At 43.3% G+C, this 15,766-nt stretch overlaps 1 protein-coding gene across 1 annotated transcript in view; it reads right to left on the reverse strand.

Annotated features, from left to right (window-relative positions):
* Positions 1 to 15,766, reverse strand: part of si:dkey-265e15.2 — a gene marked incomplete at its 3' end in the record, with an annotated part of 34,137 nt that extends 18,371 nt beyond the window's left edge. Inside the window, 3 exon segments of the mRNA NM_001442392.1 lie at positions 8,976 to 9,057; positions 9,090 to 9,143; positions 15,725 to 15,766.

Raw genomic sequence — 15,766 nt, forward strand, 5'->3', positions numbered from 1 at the left:
AAAAAAAAAATTAATTCTGCAAAACTGCGAGACCAAGAAAGGTAAACTGCTTTCTGGAGAGGGACAACAAAGGCAGCTGCCGTTCGTCAGTTGTCAATGATCAACGCAGGCTGAATATTCGGCAATAGAAAGCTTTACCCTCTGGACCCATGCCGAGGGGGGTTACAAAAGGAGACTGCGCATATCACAGGTATGGCAATAAACGATTAACTTTACTTAAACAAGACTGGACTAGACTAGACAAGGATACTTTGAAGGTTGGTTTTATAGTAAGAAGAATCACACAGAGTATGCTGATAAGAAATCACAATAATCTGGCAAACAACTTCAAAAATGGGCGAGTATATGTAGAGGAGGAAATCAGATGAAAAGAGCCACAGATGAGTCATGAATTCTTGCCAGCGCTGATTGTGTAAGGCTACAGCTGAGACAGACAACAGACTGGACAGAGGAGCCCAGACAAAACCTGGCCCATGACAAGTTGAATTTAAATTCTTTAAATTATCTTTCTATTATAGAAATATGTCAGTCATCAAACTCTTATTTTAACGAATATAACTGTTTAATAAAACTGTTTAGTTTAAATAGACAAAATAGATTGTCTATATGTAATGATAAACACATTAGAATATCATGTTTAAATATGAATAAATATTTTTAAAAGGTGGTCTGCTAATTTATGCTGAAGACTGTATATATCAGGGGTGCCCAAACTCAGTCTTGCAAATTTTAGCTCATACTTGCCTCACACCTGCACGGATGTTTCTAGAATGCCTTGTAAGAGCTTGATTAGCTAGCCCAGGTGTGTCTGATTGGGGTTGGAACTAAACTTTGCAGGACACCGGCCCTCCAGGACCAAGTTTGGATACCCCTGGTATATATATTTATTCTTTAAGCTTTAATCTATTTTATATAACTTATTTGTATCTCCCCTATAGTTAGGGTCAGGACACTTAGGGTCAGGAGACACTGACAGTTCAGATCACCCCAGTGGGTCAGAAGGCTTTGTTTCAGGAAGCACAGCGGGGTATACAACCCCAGCTGGTCAGGAGACTTTGGTTCAGTAGGCACTGGATAGTCATGGATCTGGCAACCCTGGAGAGTCGCATGGCCCCGGCGGCCCTGAGAAATCACATGGCTCTGGCAGCTATTTGAGGTGAGTATTTATTTCTTTACTGAATACTTTCAAGTATTTTGAAAGTACCTCTGAAGTGGTTTGCCATGCATGTGGGTTTGATACACAGCTAATAAGATGCCCTTTAAAGTTACTTGCACTCAACACCCCTGATCTTTTGATTTCTTTATTTCTTTTTTTTTGTTTAACGTCATCGCAGTCTGGAAGTGCTTTAGTTCCCACTAAATTTCTCCTTAGCCTGTCTAATTTAGACTCAGTTGCTTTTTAAAGCAACTATTTAGTTTTTTGCTCCTCCATGTTTCAGCATATATTTAAATCTACAGACCCCTGCAGCGCAGAATTCAGAGAATACAAAACAAAAGATGCTAAATACAGTTCCCCTTCGGGGGGAACTCCAGCACTATAAGTGGATTTGATGTTCTAAATCCACGTATGGGAGGATTCGGTTCAGAAGCCGCTCGTCTGAAAGAGTATTGAACGGGCCAATGAAAGCAATGAATTGGCAGCGCAAGCCTGCGCAGGTGTGCTGCATAGCCAATTAACTGAGCATATAAGCACACCTAGCGCCAGCAGACGCTAACCATTTCGCTCCAGAGACTTTTCTGATCGAGTTCATGAGGGTTCCTCCTGCTGATCTACAGCCACTTCGAGCGAACGAGTGTTTCCCGGTCCAGAGCGAGTCCACGCAGGGGCAGACGGTCGAGCTGGGTTTCTCCCTTGCCTGGCGTCCCTTTGGGTCCGGTCCTCCTAGAGCGGTGCGTATTGCTGCAAAGCCTCCTAAAAGAGCAACACAGTCGTGCAGCACGTCCTTTTCAGGATGGCGCTCCGACTGTGCGTTTCTGGTTGCGGGGGTTTCCTGGCTCCGGATGCTAGGCATGATCACTGCATTACATGTTTGGGGGTTTAGCATGTTAATGTGGTGCTCAGGGGCGGTTCATGTCGTCAGTGCGATGCCATGACAGTCCCGCAGTTGAGATCGCGGTCAGCTTTCGTAAGAGAGCGAGCCACCTCTGTCGCCTCCTGCTCTGCAGCAGGCGCTCGGGCAGATCTGAGGGCTCCAGTGAGAGACAACCCGCCGCCTAAGGGCTCGCGGACCTCTCACTCCTCCAAACGCTCCATCCAAGCTTCGGGTACTGGGAGTGATCCGTCTAATCAGATGGTAGCTCTCACGCTCGCTGACACCGGAGATCAGATGTCCTCCACTGCATCGGAGGGTGGGCTTTCATTGTCCGACGATGATCCGGACCCGCTCGCCCCCTCTGGGCAAGCGAGCGCCGTCAAAACGGATCCTGAAGCGGACATGTTGGCCATGCTTTCTCGGGCTGCTTCGGCCGTCGGGTTGGAGATGGTTCATCCCCCAGCCCCGCGGCCGGACCGACTAGATGGGTGTTACGTAGAGGACCAAAAGGCGAAGCCTTCGAAGCCTCTCATCCCCTTCTTCCCGGAAGTGCACAGTAGGCTCACGCAGTCCTGGAGGGCACCTTTCTCTGCCCGCACTGCGTCCGCCTCCGCCCTCACCACCCTGGATGGTGGAGCTGCCAGGGGGTATGAGGCGATCCCGCAGGTGGAGCGCGCTATTGCGGTCAATCTTTGCCCGCGTGACGCCCCCAATTTGCGCGGTCCGCCCCGTCTCCCGTCCAAAGCCTGTAGGTTATCTGCCTCCCTCAGAACTAGAACTTACAAGGCTGCGGGCCAGGCAGCTTCCGCCTTGCACGCGATGGCCACCTACCAGCGCTACCAAGCGCAGGCGCTGGCCGAGCTGCACGAGGGTGGGTCTAACCCAGGCTTGTTACACGAGCTGCGCACGGTGACCGACTATGCTCTCCGGACCACTAAGTCCGCCGCGTGCACACTGGGGAAGATGATGTCCACACTTGTGGTCCAGGAACGCCACCTCTGGCTAACCCTGGCAGATATGCACGAGGTTGACAAAGTTCGCTTTCTTGACTCGCCCATATCCCAGGCTGGCCTGTTCGGCGACACCATCTGTGTATTCACCCAGAAGTTCAAAGCGGTGAAGGTGCAGTCAGATGCGATGGGCAATGTCATCTATCGGCGGGGCCGTAAGCCCGCTCCATCCCCGGCCGAGCCATCCACCTCCGCTGCTCCTCGCCGGGGGCGCCCGCCAAGCACGCCGAAAGCCGGTAGCCGGACCGCGAAGCATCCCTGAGACAGGCCATCCGGCCATCTTTCCCTGCTGGAGGGCGGGGCCCCTATTCCAATGGTACTTTTCAGTGCCACCAAAGTTTCTAACAAAGAGCATTTTTTCCCTTCCCCGGATGTGACAGCTCAAGCCCTGCCAGTCTGGGACGCGCTGCCTCTCAGCTCGCAGGGTCTGCATGCTCCGCCAGCGGCTCTCGGGCGCTGGGGGGACGGTCTCCCTTCTCCCAGCCCCCTCTCAGGTATCAGGGTGCGGAGCCAGAGCAAATCGCTCTCCTCCAGCTCTTCTGCGGGACCCTCGCGCTCCCCGGATCAGCACACCCGCTCCGCGCTGCCCCTCCGCGGGTACATCAACGATTGCTGCGATTACGTCATTAGCGAGGGCTCTGCCTGTCTGGTTAGCGCGGGCCAGCCCCTCGCGGTGGCTCATACGCACGATCAGACTCGGCTACGAACTACAGTTCTCGAAATGGCCTCCCAAGTTCACGGGCGTGTATTTAACCAGGGTAAATCCCTTGTCCGCCCCTGTCTTGCGAGAGGAGATTGCTGCCCTCCTGGCGAAGGGTGCAATCGAGCTGGTACCTCCAGCAGAGATGAAAAGCGGGTTTTACAGCCCGTACTTCATCGTACCCAAAAAGAGCGAGGGGTCACGGCCAATCCTAGATCTGCGCGTTTTGAATCGCTGCCTTCACAAGCTGTCGTTCAGAATGCTTACGCAGAGGCGCATCCTCCGATGCGTTCGTCCTCAGGATTGGTTTGCAGCCATAGACCTGAAGGACGCGTATTTTCATGTCTCCATTCTTCCACGCCACCGTCAGTTTCTGCGGTTTGCGTTCGAAGGTCGTGCATGGCAGTACAAGGTCCTACCCTTCGGGCTCTCTCTGTCTCCGCGGGTCTTCACCAAACTCCCGGAGAGTGCCCTAGCGCCCCTGCGGCTCGTGGGCATCCACGTACTCAATTATCTTGATGACTGGCTGATTTTACCCCACTCTCGGGAGCAATTGACTGCGCACAGAGACGAGGTGCTCCGGCATCTCCGCCTATTGGGGTTGCAGGTCAACTAGGAAAAGAGCAAACTCACCCCGGTGCAGAGGATCTCTTTTTTCGGAATGGAGCTGGACTCGGTCACCATGGTAGCGCGCCTCTGTTACTGCGCTGTGTCGCCGCACCCTCAGCCCCTGGAACGACCCCTCGTTCCTGCAGGCCGGTGTGCCTCTGGGACAGGCGTCCAGTCATGTTGTTGTCTCAACAGATGCTTCCAGCACAGGCTGGGGAGCCGTGTGTCGCGGGCATGCAGCTGCGGGCAGGTGCCCAGCTGCATTGGCATATCAATCGCCTAGAGCTGTTGGCAGTGTTCCTTGCTCTCCGCCGTTTTTCTCCGGTGCTGGAGCAGCAACACGTGCTGGTCAGGACGGACAGTACGGCGGTGGCAGCGTATATCAACCGCATGGGGGGTATGCGCTTTCGCCGCATGTCTCAGCTCGCCCGCCGTCTGCTCCTCTAGAGTCACCTGCGGCTGAAGTCGCTCCGCGCCATTCACATCCCAGGTATGCTCAAACGTGCAGCCGATGTGCTCTCACGGCAGCAGATTCACTCTGGAGAATGGAGACTCCACCCCGAGTCTGTCCAGCTGATATAGGCGCGATTCGGGGAGGCCCAGATCGATCTGGAACGCTCATTGCCAGTTGTTTTATTCCCTGACCGAGGGCTCTCTCGGCATCTCGGTTCCTCAGAGGCGCTAGGCGAATTAATCCAACTCGCCCCCCTCTCACGCCCTCTTGGGATCTCGCCCTCATTCTCACGAGCCTGCGATTTGATCCCTTCGAGCCACTCGATACAGTATCTTTAAGATTTCTGTCCCTGAAGACAGCTCTGCTGGTCGCGTTGGCCTCCATTAAGAGGGTCGGGGACCTGGAGGCATTTTCGGTCAGTGACTCGTGCCTGGAATTCGGGCCGGATTTTTCTCACGTTATCCTGAGACCCCGCCCGGGTTATGTGCCCAAAGTTCCTACCACTCCCTTTAGAGATCAGGTAGTACCCTGCAAGCGCTGCCCCCAGAGGAGGCAGACCCAGCCCTGTCCTTACTTTGTCCAGTTCGCGCCCTGCGCATTTATGTGGACCGAACTCAGAACTTTAGATCTTCTGAGCAGCTCTTTGTCTGTTATGGCGGACGGCAGCAGGGAAGTGCCGTGTCTAAACAACGTTTATCCCACTGGATTGTGGAGGCCATTTCATGTGCTTATTTGAGCAGAGGTCAGCCGCGCCCCTCGGGAGTGCGTGCGCACTCCACTCGGAGCGTTGCATTCTCTTGGGCGTGTGCGCGCGGCGCTTCTTTAACAGACATTTGTAGAGCTGCGGGCTGGGCGACACCCAACACATTTGCAAGGTTTTATAATCTGCGAGTGGAGCCGGTTTCCTCAAGGGTGTTAGGAACCTTTGGTGATTGAGGAAACAACTTGGTAGGTGTTGTAGCACGCTTGCGGTGCCTTTTTTTCCCTAACACGGAGAGATGTGCACCCTCCTGTCTGTCAGTAAAGTTCCCCATTCGGTGAGCCCTGCAGATTCCTCCGAGGCCCCCAGCACTGACTCAGCGAAGGAGTCACTTGCTGGCCCACTACGTTGTAGGCCTGCCCGCTGGTCAGCCCGCGTTTTGGGTATAGGTGCGTGCTATGGCCGATCCCCGCTGGTGATCCCCATATGCTTTTCCGCCACGGTTAAGTTCCCCCCCTGGGTGGACCCGTGCTTTCCCTATCCGCTAACCACCTTCTTATGCGCACTCCCCCTTCTCAGGGTTAGTCCATATGTAATTCCATTTGTTTCCCTATTGGGTGCGGATGGTCTCCGCAGCGTCCTCCCTACTGGGATGGCACGCTTCCCAACATACTGTCGTATATTCCTAGAATTATCTAGACGCTAGCGACTCCCAAAAAAATATACCTATTCCGTAAAGCTTCTTTGAAGTGGGATAAGTTAGGGCCAAGGGCACGTTGGAGGACCGCGCCTCTCATGATCTGGGTGCGTCACGCTTGCCTGACTGCCTTCTCATGATGGGTGTTGGTAAGGTGCAGTCATTATGGCGCTTTCAATGGGCTCCCAAACGTGGATTTAGAACATCAAATCCACGTATAGTGCTGGAGTTCCCCCCGAAGGGGAACGTTCTAGGTTACTAAAGTAACCCTTCGTTCCCCGAGGAGGGGAACGGAAGCACTATACTCCGTCGTCATAATGACTGTCCCTTAGCTGTTAAAAGTCTCTTCAGCTTAAAAAGGATAGCGTCTGCTGGCGCCAGGTGTGCTTATATGCTCAGTTAATTGGTTATGCAGCACACCTACGCAGGCTTGCGCTGCCAATTCATTCTTAATTGGCCCGTTCAATACTCTTTCAGACGAGCGGCTTCTGAACCGAATCCTCCCATACGTGGATTTAGAACATCAAATCCACTTATAGTGCTTCTATAGTGCCCTCCTCGGGGAACGAAGGGTTACTTTAGTAACCTCGAACGTTTCCAAATGTCAGCGATCGGTTGTCCAGTAATTGTAAAGTTTATTAATTTTTAGTTGATCTAGATTCATGCAGCTTCATTTTTTATTTATTTTTAGATAAAGATGTTGAAAGTTAAAAGCTAATGAAAGTATGTAAATTATTATAATTGAAAAAATATTGTTTGGTTTTCATTGTTTTAATGGAAACTAGATATAATTAGGGCTTGACATTAACACCCGCCTACCCACCAATTGCAGGTAGATTTCAGCTGTGGCAGGTTAGACAGACACCCGCACTAGCCACTTTAGCTGGTTAAAAGTCATTTTCAAATTTTCAGCGCTGGCTCGTCACAAAAAAATGTAATTTTAGTTTAAGACTGTTTGTCAATGTGCTCGCTAATGTGATCTTAGAAACAAGAAGCAGCACGACTGACATAAACAAATGTTTGCGCGAGTAAAAGAAGGCAGGTAAGGACTGAATGAGAGGATGAAGTGGTGTTAGTGAGAGCAGCAGGGGGCGCCCATCCTATGGTCTGTGTGGGTCCTAATGTCCCAGTATAGTGACGGGGACAGTATACTGCTCAGTGAGTACCATCTTCCAGATGAGACTTTTACCCGAAATCCAGACTCTCTGTGGTTGTTAAAAATCCCAAAATTGCCAAATTTGCCCACTGGCCTCTGCCTACCATGGCCTCTTAACCATACCCATGTCATATTGGCTTCATCACTCTGTCTCCTCTCCACCAATCAGCTGGTGTGCGGTCTGGCGCTATATGGCTGCCGTCGCATCATCCACTGGTGCTGGATGAGATTCCCCCCAATGTGTAAAGTGTTTAAAGTGTCCAAAATACATATACAAATGAAGAATTATTATTATTATGATCATGCACATGGTGAGACACAGGTGATCCTCTCTCATTGACTTAATCACACAGCTGATGTGAAATGCATTTCCTCACGCGAAGCAACAGTGCCTTTAAACGCAACTAGAGTGATCAGTTCTCTTTGGAATAGACTAAAAAAAAAAAGAGATGCTCATTTACCAACAGTCCTGCTGCTTTCAAGCCAGGGCTCGAGTTTTTTTTTTTTTTTTTAAGCAGCAGTGGTTGCTGCTTTTGCTTTAACTATTCTTTGAACAGATTATTATAACGTTATCCGTGTGCACGCGATCATTATTTCATTACAACACACACTTTTCCACATGATTTCTTACAATTATTATTTGTTAATATGATATAATGACCATCCTTTATACTAAAATTGCTTTAATGTGTTTTATCCATACGCTAGTTAACTGGTGATCTGGGACCTACAGCCTGGACAGACTACTGTGCATAGTTCTAGATACATGAGATTATTATTTTAAAAGTCAATAGTTTTTTAAGAACATTTTTTTGCTGAACAAAAAGTGTATATATGCAGCGATATATTGACACATTGTTTAAATTTGGACCAAGAAAATAATTATTTTGGTGTGGCCAGAGAACAAAAATGGGTAAATCCTCATAGTGTTGAGCCTTGAAAAGTCCTATGAAATAAAACTAATTGCACTGCAACACTATGAAACCACAACATATTTGCTCATGTATACACACACACAACACACAAAAAAGTGAAATGAACAAGGAAGCATGTAAAAATAATTCAATTTAAATCAAGCAATTTCAAGTATGTAAACATGCAAACAGATGTGTGTGTCACAGGACTTCATGTCTGAATAACAGTGACCTTACTTGTTAATTACTTTTTAGTACATGCTGAACTTTTAATTAATGTATCAATTACTACATTGATTTATACTTAATTTAACCATCATGAACTCATAACATGTTAATGCATAATTATATCATGACTTGGAGAGGTGCATTATCCTTAACCCATTCCTAACTTATTGTAGTGTTACCATCATCTGTTAGTATATGATTAAAATATAATCAAACATACAGATTTACATAAATCATACACATTTATTGTCAAGACATTGATGATAAAAAGCTATACTGCATTGTAAATGATGGATTCTGTCTGATTAAAATGGCAACCAAAGACTCAGCATTTTCACTTCTGTTTCTAAAGGAGCGGCACATCATGGGTTCAGTGAAAAACATCTATCACAAACACCCTAAACGGAGCAGATAAGAGTAAAACAGCTGCAGCATTATCAGAGCACCTGTGGGGGTTTACATGAGTGACTTTACCTGAAGCAGTAGAAACACTGGACATGGAGAAAATAGCAAAGACACCATACTTCTCCTCCTCTTCTCCTGTGTGGCGAGTTACAGACTACAGTAAAGCTGCATACTGCGGGTGCCTCTCATTTCCTCTTCCCACTTCCTCTCCTCTCCTTCAAGCCATTTCTAGAAGTTCTGTATATAAAAGAAAATACTTTTAATTTATAAAAAACTCTTTTCTGAATATAATGTGTAGTTTACACAAAACTGAACATTCTGTCAGCATTTTCTCACCTCACCTGTTTGAGTTTCTTTTTTCTGTTGCACTTTATTTTAATCTCGTTAACTGCTATCTACATACATTCATATTAATCATTAGGTACAATGCACTCATTATTTATATACATGTACACTGTAAAAATTGCTGTTAAAAACGGTCAGATTCTACGGTAAAATAATGTTTTTTTTCACTAAAACAGTAATATTCTGTTAAAAACAGTGCATTCTGGGTAACATTTTGGTTTTCGAGAAAGTAACCAGCTGCAGAAAACTGAGCTAACAGAGTTCAGATTCAACATTTTGAAGTCTGTGTTTGAAATCACATTTTGTGCCCTTGTTTACTATTTCATACACTAGTTAACTAATATAGTTCACCTGACAGTTTTAATGAACACTAATGAGTGAATTCGGACACTGATGAACACCTGCTGTTAATAATTACAATTACTGAAGAAAATAAACAAGAAACACAAACAGTGACGTCAGTTACAACATTAAATAAAATCAAGTAAAATAAAACAGCTTCAGTCTCTGCAGAGGATCATTAAACAACTCCACAAACAACAGCAGACACACACTTATTACTGACTGCTTGGACTTCCATACTATTCTCATTGAGATCCAACAGAAATTTAGGTGTTTTTTGCGTCACTGTAATGGAGTGAGGGGCTGATTTAGTTGGGCTCTTCACCCTTGAACTCATTTAATTAGACTTTCCAACTGCTGTAATACAGAGTTTACAAAACACTTTTATTATAGCAATAAAGTAGAAAGTCAATAGATAAATCTATTTATCTGAAAATTATTCTGCTAAAAGTTTTGGTAAAGGTCTGGATGAAGGGCCTCATGTAATAGCTTTTATGCTTAGTTGAAGATTTTTATTTAATTGATAAGTGGAAATAAAAGATACCTCTGTAATTACTTTACAGTTAAGAATTAACCTACAAAAAACAGCTTAGTTATGACAAAGACACACTCAGACCTCATGAATCAGACCTTGTATTTCAACAATGGTAACAGTTCAAATGTTTCATACTGCAATGCTGGGTGTGGCACAGTACAAATATCCCAGCATGCATTGTGGCATGAATAAACGTTGTATAACGGTCTCACAGTTTTCTTTATTTGTGTTTGATTCTGCTGTTGTTTATGTTTAGACTATTAGTTGCCTGTTTGTGAGTTAAACTGTTAATTGTGTTGAGGTTCATACACTGATTATTGATGTCTCTTTCTTTCAGAAATCATTGCCACATGTAATGTGAAACAACAGATTAAACATTGAATAGGAGCAGTAAATTATATTGTATTAAATTAAAACAGATTCTGCCATTTAATAGTAATGTGAACATCACCAGATCTTATTTAGGTTTTTGGCTGGCTTGCCACATCAAACTAGCTTTTTAAACAAAGTTCTTAACAATTGCAGCAGCCAAAATATATAAATGATAAATATGTCAGGGCTAAGAGCCTGACTAAAGCAAACTCTGTTCTCCATGATGGTGACGTAAAATGTTACCCTTTCTCTCAAGAAGAACTTTAGAAAGATGTTACATAAAAATAAACGTTTCAGTAATAAGTGTAGCTAAATATGATGTTTGTAGAGTTGTTTAATCATCCGCTGATAATTTAAATGATTTAATCATTTGTTGACCTTCAGGTTATTTCATTATAAAGCTGTGACTAAAGTTGCAGTTTTGTATGTTCTGTTCTTGTTTTTTCCCTTCAGTGTTTCTTAATTTGTTCATCGCTAATCCTCAATTATCATTTAATTAGTAATATAATATAATATAATTCAATTAATTAATTTACTTCAGCTTTGCTCCATGTTTCTTGAACACTCAGTAGTGTGGACACTTCAACTAAAACTGAAGTATATGCTCTGGGGTTTAAAGGGTTAAAGGTGTGAGAGGTAAAAACACAGTGTAAAAATGTATTTTAACAGTAATATACTGTTAATTTAAACTACGGAAGCAGACTGTAAAAAAAACAGTAGATTGCTGGCAACCACAGCTGCCAGTAGTTTACCGTTAAATAAAGGAAAAACCGGCATTTTACTGTAAAACCTGAAGCAAATTTCTTCTGTGTGTCACCGTTGTGGAGGAGAGTAGAGCCAGTGTATGAGTTAAAGATGAACAATGAGCTGCTGATGTTATTCTGGATGTTTATTTATTAAAGACGGCGGCTGTTTAGTTGCTGATGCAGTCAGAATCTCTCTGTGTTATTTCCAGATTTACATGTATGTGGGCTGATGTGAAATTTAAAAAATTTGAGTTAAACTGAACTTTTCTAATTAACTAAAATAAGTTATCATTATAAGTATCCTTCTAAGCATATATAGCATAATACTTCATAAACTCATACAGCAGTTGGCCAATTTGAGGCAGTTGCTGTCAGTAAACAAAATGAGTTCACTTGAGTATTTTGTATATCAGTGTAGTCCAAGTATTTTTACAGCAACATACTGTAAAATAACAGTATATTGCTGGCAACTGCAGCTGCCAGTATTTTACTGTTTTTTAACGGGACAATTTTTAACAGTGGGGTACATATCCTCCACCAAGTGCTGGCAGTTCGATAAAAAATACAGACTGTGGAATGTGTTTTTAACAAAAATATTATGTAAACTGAATTTATGAATGTTAAAAACAGCAGATTACTGGCAACCACAGCTTCTGGTATTTTTCCGTAAAATCAAAAAAGGAAAAAAAAAAAGAAAAAAAAACAGCAACAGATGTGTCACCATTGTGGAGGTTGGTTGCATCTGTGTTCAAGTCCAAGATGAACTGAGAGTATTTGATGTTATGCTGCTTCTTCTTTTGTTTAAAGGTAACTGTGTAGTTACTAATGCAGTCAAAATCTGTTTGCTAATTGCAGTCACACGTGAACACATTATTGCATATAAAGACTTTACATTTTTCTGCACTAAACTATGATTTTGTAAACTGAACATTGTATCAGTTCATGATATATGGTACTTAAAATTCACTTTAAGTGAAAACTTGATGTCAGCCTTTGAATATGTTGCAGACATTCTCAGAGCACAAGAAGCCTGCAGTCATTAACCAGAGGCACAGTCATCTCAAATGAATGTCCTGTAATAGTAGGTTTAACATGTGCGTGCAGAATAATCTTTCATTATTTAAACAAAATTTAAACAAATGCTGTTTAAAGTGTTTCAAAAATATGATGATTAATATTGTCACAACCCAGACTAGAACCTAGATCTCTGGTGTAGTGACTGGAGAGATGTACCACTGAGCCATCCATATCAAATAATTCTGACTTATTACCAAACAGTCAACTGAGGTTCTTCTCAGATAGAGGTATACAAAATGTTTAAACAGAGAAATAAACATAAAAGGAAAACGCTACGATGGGGGAAAACAAACAATAAGGCAGTAAACAAAAAGGAAAACAAAAAGCTCACTAGACGCTGACCAGAGGGGAATTGTACAAAAGTGGAATAAAGAAAACCAGGATAATAGAAAAAGCACAGCATGACCTAGTTTAATCGGGTCCTTCTGGCTTACGCCTGTTTCACACCGTAAGTGAAAGCAGTGCATGCGCAGCGCTTATGGAGATGCAGCGCGCAGTTCTTCGGCAGCTGCTGCAGAGATCAATCTATCTCCATCTATTCTATCTAGTTACCCATCTCTCTCTATATACACTTTTTTTTAAAAAAACATTTCATCTGTTCCAGAAATGATCAGATGTGCTCCAACATTAGGCATGTTCAAATCAAGACTGAAAACACATTTGTTTAGCGGTGCCTTTACTGAATAAGCATTGTGCTGCGTCCGACAGATCACACTAATGTGTTTTTTTCTAATTTTTCATTATCTTATAACATTTTAACACATTTTTATCTGTTTTATCTAATTTTTATTCTTATTTTTATAATTTTTATTTTTATTATTTCTTTTAATTTTCTTACACTTGTCTCTTTTATTCTTGTTTATGTAAAGCACTTTGAATTGCCACTGTGTATGAAATGTGCTATATAAATGAACTTGCCTTGCCTTGCACCTAGGCCCGTGGCAACCTCCTCCTATGCTGTTTCTTTAACCTGCAAGTCTTTATTTTACAAATTATATAGATCATACAGTACTGTGTGCTTCTCAAGCTCTATGAGGAGCGTCATTCATGTCTGGTGCACTCAGAAGACAATCGCCTGTGATATCATGTAATTTGGTGTTTGATTGTCAGGATATTGTAGGCCAAGTTATAATAATATGTATACAATATAGTTATTATGATATTTATACACGATCAAACTAGTGTTATTTTCTCCATAAAACAGTGAAACATAAAGCTGAATAAAACTTACTTCCTCTGCTTCAGCTGCACAGCACACAGCGAGCTCACATCATCCAGCATGCGTGTCGAACTAAACTACCCACAATACACTTCGCTATGGACTACAACTCCCGTAAATAGCAGTCTTAAAGCGGCCACTTCTATTTCCCCTCTCCTGCAACACTAGTGTGCAACTTAAGCAAAATGGATACTAAAATTGTGCTACATTTGGTTTTGTAGTTCGGCCTAAATAAATATTTGTTGCAGTTTTTAATCGTTTAAGTTAATTTGATTGACTATATATAAATCTGTTGATACTGTTGATGGTGAGGCAGTGGCGCAGTAGGTAGTGCTGTCACCTCACAGTAAGAAGGTCGCTGGCTTGAACCTCTGCTTAGTTGGTGTTTCGGTGTGGAGTTTACATGTTCTCCCTGCCTTTGCGTGAGTTTCCTCCGGGTGCTCCAGTTTCCCCCACAGTCCAAAGACATGCGGTACAGGTGAATTAGGTAGGCTAAATTGTCCGTAGAGTGTGTGTGTGATTGATGAATTTATTGTGTAAAATTGCTACTTTTTTCTGGCATTCAATTTGTTTTTGTCATTATCAATGCACTGTCACGCCTCGCGTTGACGCACTGCTCCTGCGTGCGGCATGAAAGCTGTAATCTGTTAACATGGACACCCAAAAAACATGCGCTGCTCACACTCTGCTTACGCTATTGGCTTGAAACAGGCTTTGCACATTTGCTGATCCAGGATAAGAACGAGCCGCTACGTCAAGCCCGGTGTAGATAGCCAGGATAAGTGCACATTCACTGCATTCTTCAGCAGACCATGAGATTGATCCCAGAATCAATAATGCAAATACGGATAAAACCTGATGTGAGGTAATGAGATTGAAAAAATTAACTAAACTTGTGAACACTGAATAGTCATTCCATATAAATCTAATAGTCCTCATTTCATTACTTCAATTCAGTACAAATGTGAAACAATTATATTCAGTGTCTTGTTCTCAGGAACAGTGGGTAGCATGATTGCCTTACAACAAGAAAGTCTCTGATTGAGGGGAGTGAAGACCTGGGCTGGCAGGCCATTGCAAACTGCCCAAATTTTCACTATCCATCTATGTCATTTTTTTCCGCCCAATCTTGCAACACTGTGTTCATTTCGCTGTAGTGACCCGATTTATAAAGGGACTAAGCTAAAAATAAAATGAAAGAATGTACTTTTAAAAACGATTTTCCTTATTTTAGAGGAGAATTTCTTAGTTTGTTTTCTGCTTTTGTTTTAAGAAATTTCAAGATCTCTCAAATGGTTTAATAGTATTTAGAAAAATAAAACTGTATAGATAAATGTAAAACAGTTAATGTTGTATAGCCACAGCAGAAGGTTGTTTATCATCAGAATCAGCTAAAGCAGAAACACTTCAGGCACACACATGAAACCGGTCTGACTGCTGAGATTCTTCAGGGTTTTCAGTTCATGTATCTACAAATAAGAGTATATGAATTCACTGTACTGTAAATCACTATTGTGTTATAAAGATGCTCAGCCCTTCTTTTCCACAAATTTACACTCATAAAACAAACTAAATGCATTCATGAATACTGTTATTGCAGCTTAAGTTTTCTACATTGAGGAGCTTCTGTGACTCTTTGAGCCTATGATGTGAGCTTAGTAAATGACTGTTCATGTCTGAGGTAGAAAAGCTGCTCAATTTATTGAAAGAGTCTGTAATGAATAATGTAGACACCGTTTTACATCATAATAAAGCTGTCGGGTGAGTTTCTCTCTCAGAGTTCACAGCAATATGATAAGAAACACAGTTTGAGAATCGCAGACTCACTCATAAACACACAGATCACTCATAAACACACAGATCACTCATAAACACACAGATCACTCATAAACACACAGATTGTGCATAAACACACAGATCGCTCATAAACACACAGATCGCTCATAAACACACAGATCGCTCATAAACACACAGATTTCAGTAACCCAATAAAAGCTTCCTGCTTTCTGTGATCCTCTTCCAGAAACACACTCAACATTAAAAGGTGGAGATTAAATCCTCAAAATGTCTTCAGCTCAGCAGTCTCAGAACAAAAAGAGTCTCAGAAACAAAAAGAGATGATCGACCAATAATCAGATGACACTCATAGATGATATAAAGTACAGAAAGAGCAAACTCTCACCTCAAATAATGGCTGCAGATCTTTCTGTTCCTCCGCTGAACT

The sequence above is a fragment of the Danio rerio genome, chromosome 4, assembly GCF_052040795.2.
Source record: "Danio rerio strain M-AB ecotype USA chromosome 4, GRCz13ab, whole genome shotgun sequence".
NCBI classification, from domain to species: Eukaryota; Metazoa; Chordata; class Actinopteri; order Cypriniformes; family Danionidae; genus Danio; species Danio rerio.